This window comes from Lactuca serriola, chromosome 1 (assembly GCF_051521515.1).
Source record: "Lactuca serriola cultivar US96UC23 chromosome 1, Lser_US96UC23_V15, whole genome shotgun sequence".
Classification (NCBI taxonomy): domain Eukaryota; kingdom Viridiplantae; phylum Streptophyta; class Magnoliopsida; order Asterales; family Asteraceae; genus Lactuca; species Lactuca serriola.
The window spans coordinates 51,870,922-51,874,568 of NC_136408.1; the positions used below are offsets into that span (position 1 = coordinate 51,870,922).

Consider the following 3,647-nt stretch of genomic DNA (forward strand, 5'->3'; position numbering starts at 1 on the left):
CTAGTCAAATTCTAACGCATTATCACCTTAAATTCGTTCACCCTATATTTAAGATAATCCTTACCTTATTTTGTAACTATCACATAATTACAATTCAGCCCCTCTAGTTTAATTAATTACACTTGATCACAAAATTAATTCTTAATTAATTATTGACCAATATTAATTAAACAAATATGATTTCTCCTTTAATATATTATTCTTATAACATATTAATAAATCATAATAACCTCTCTCTCTCTATTTATTTCTCCAATCAAGTTGCTTTGGTGAAGGCAACCCAAAAGGACCATGCACCATCGGGTCAAGTACATACCAAAATAGTTATGGACTTAGACACTAATCCAACAATGTTAACCTTGATTTTTGGGATATTACAACGGCTCGATTGCATCGCATCCAAGGGAGATTTGTGAACATGTTAAAATTTGATGATACTCTGATAAATGTTTTGAGTTAAATGGTTTATCTAAGTTCTTCGTAAATTGTGAAATTGAATAATAAATTATTTTTTTTAAAATGAAAATTTTGGCTTGAATTAAAAGGAGTTACACTTTATGTCATTCCGAATTAGATTATTCTACACATTCTAAACCGCTTTTTGTATTAAGAACTTGTTCTTCATATTTTAGAATAGGAAAAGTTCTATGTATGCGATTCTTATAATAAACAAAATTAGTTATTTGATGTAGTGAGGCGATACCAAGACTAAGGTGTCGTTTGGTTGATGGATTCTCAAGGAATTTAAAGGAAACGGAATTTAAAATCCATAGCAAAGTGTGTTTGGCTTACCAAAGAAAAGGAATTTGTTTTCCTTAATTAAAATTATATTCCGTATTTGAGTGAATTACAATTCTCTAGTAAATCATCAAGAAAATAGATTCCATGAGATATTTTTCATAAAAAACACAAAATTGACCTTCTTTCCATGTACAAATCATCTACGTGATCTTCTCTCAAAACACAATCAAATACTTGATTAAATTATCTCTCCTTTGACAAATCAATAAACCAAACAAAAATCACATTCATTTTCATGTCAGCCAAACACATATCAAATTCCAATTCATTTTCCTTCATATTCCAATTCCTTCGTAAGATTCCATTCCTTTAAAAAAAATTCTACGAACCAAACGCCACCTAAGTATCTATCTAGCTATCTAAGGCATTGAATATGAATTAACACTAAATTTTATATATTATTCGCATTTTAGACTATACTAATATCGTTGATAAAAAAATACAAATACAACTAAAGGAACCAAGAACTTACCCATAAAACCCCAAATCCACCGAAATCGGATGACATTTTTTTCTTAGCAAAAGTAGCCGAAAATACAAACTATTTCGATATAGATTTCGAAATACCTTAAACAATGGTTATTTAGTCCATAACACGATGCAAGCAAAACAGGTTGGGCTCATATTTGACCTATTGACTATTTTAAAAAAATGGTTATTATTTTTTTTTAATTGGCATAAACATTTGCTTATTTTATTTTTTAGAACTAGCCGAATTTGGTTTGTTTATATACGTTTTAACCGTAACTGTACCCTCAGGTGGTGAAGTGTCCTCGCCGTCTCTCGTTATCCTCTGTAGTATTCTGGCGATATCAGACATACTAAGGCCTCGTTTGTTTTTCTACAAAAGTACTTTTTGAGCATTTTTCCCTTCTGACGGGTAGACGTTTCACAAGTGCACGTCTTCTTCCGCAAACTTGGAAAAAGACAAAACACATTTAACCACTTCCAAAACAAACAACACCTAAAAGACATGAAGATTGCTGAACATTCTTCAGTAAGAAGGAAAAAAGACAAAGAATGAAGATAATTTTCAGGTTTCTCCTTTTCTTTATCGTGGGTTTTCATTGCTATCAGATTTCGATATGTTCTGATGCATCCCACTGTAAATGCACGTGCATTGCCAGAAAATTTATGTTTTATTCTTTTCATCAATTTCACATATAAGTCGTCGTTGTTCGTGAATTTTTCATTATGATATTGAGCTTAATTTCATGAAATTACTAATGGAATTGCAGATTGTTTTTATTGATCTAGATTTTGAATGATGTGAAATCTTAGGAGGTATAATGACAAATACTTCGCAATAGAATCAAGAAACTGGGGTTTGCTTTGGGAGTTAGTAATGGTGACTGAAGCCAATTTTCTGTAAAGTAATGGTGGAAAACCATCTAACAAGTTTCAAATGTTTGCAACGAAAAGGGCTTAATTTTTTGGTATTTTTAATATTCTCTTCCCCATCTTAACCAATACAATTCTTACTTTTAGCAGAAATTAGTGAAATGGAAGCTCAGTTCTTTCGGTTTCTAAAGATAGTGGGAGTTGGTTTCAAAGCAAGAGTTGAATCTGAAGGGCGTCTTTTGTTTCTGAAATTGGGTTACAGTCATGAGGTGGAATTGACAGTTCCTCATGCAGTTCGAGTATTTTGTTTCAAGCCTAATATTGTATGTTGCACTGGAATCGACAAGCAAAGGGTGCACGAGTTTGTTGCTGTTGTTCGCAGTTGTAAGCCCCCTGAAGTTTACAAAGGGAAAGGTATTATGTATGTTGATGAAGTTAAAAAGAAGAAACAGGGAAAGAAATCAAAATAGTTTTGACGATGAAAGTGACACCCTGGAGATCAGCAGTGTTAGTTTCTGAGATTGAAACATTATATTTTCTCCTTAAATTGTTGAATAATTTATGATTTGATATTGTCCTTAAACTGTTGAATAATTTATGATTTGATACATAAAATCGTAGTGCAGTGAGAGTTATAGCCTATATTTTGATTTTGACCATTGAATCCTACGAAAGATTGATACCCATGCATATGGGTGGAACTTATTGTGACCGTAATCGTTGCTTAGATAAATCCTTTTTTTTGTTCCTAATTCCACGCTGCAAATTGGTTTTAGTTTTATGAACATCATAAAAATATGAGAGCTTAGGCCTAGGGTTTAGGGTTAGATGGTGAGCAATGGAGAATGAAGGGGAATGGGTGAAGATGGCATCACATTTAACTATTTTGGGGGGAGGGGAATAGGTGGTGATTGGTTTGACTAGGTAGGGATGTCAATGAGGCAAAAAAGAATGATGGGTAAACCCCCGACCCCGAAATCCCATGTTTTCCCACCACCGTCTTCGCGCTAAGAAATTTCTTATTGCCCCTATTTGTTCCCCTGAATCTTTCCGTTTGACCTAAAATCCTCCCTTTACCATATTTTTCACTCGTTTATTTCGTTTAACTTTACATGTTACTCTAATTATTAAAATATTGAACATATATTACATTATGGTTATTCTAAGTTTAATATTTCGTTTTATAAATAAAAATAGTTAAATATAGGGTGATTTCGTGCACACTTGGTATGTTGGATGGGGTTCCCCACCCTAGCTAATGAAAACTAAAGGGTAAAACATGTAGTGCTTGAACCCAAAAATATTGTAAAAATACCTTCCATATGGAAACGGATACTCGTGGGAACAGGTTCTGTAAGGGATTTTAAAACCCCCTGCGACTAAGGTAACGGTGGTTTGATAATATGATATGAAGAATAGTGAGGGGATAACTAATCACAAAATGACCAAAAGTGAGGTGTTTTGTTTCACCATATTTTCAACATTCTGATTTGTTAATAGCGAAA

The 3,647-nt window shown here is 32.8% G+C and overlaps 1 pseudogene; it reads left to right on the forward strand.

The window, feature by feature from the left end:
- Positions 1-2,289: 2,289 nt before the first annotated feature.
- LOC145088246 (large ribosomal subunit protein uL6m pseudogene) lies at positions 2,290-2,612 on the forward strand (annotated as a pseudogene).
- Positions 2,613-3,647: the final 1,035 nt, after the last annotated feature.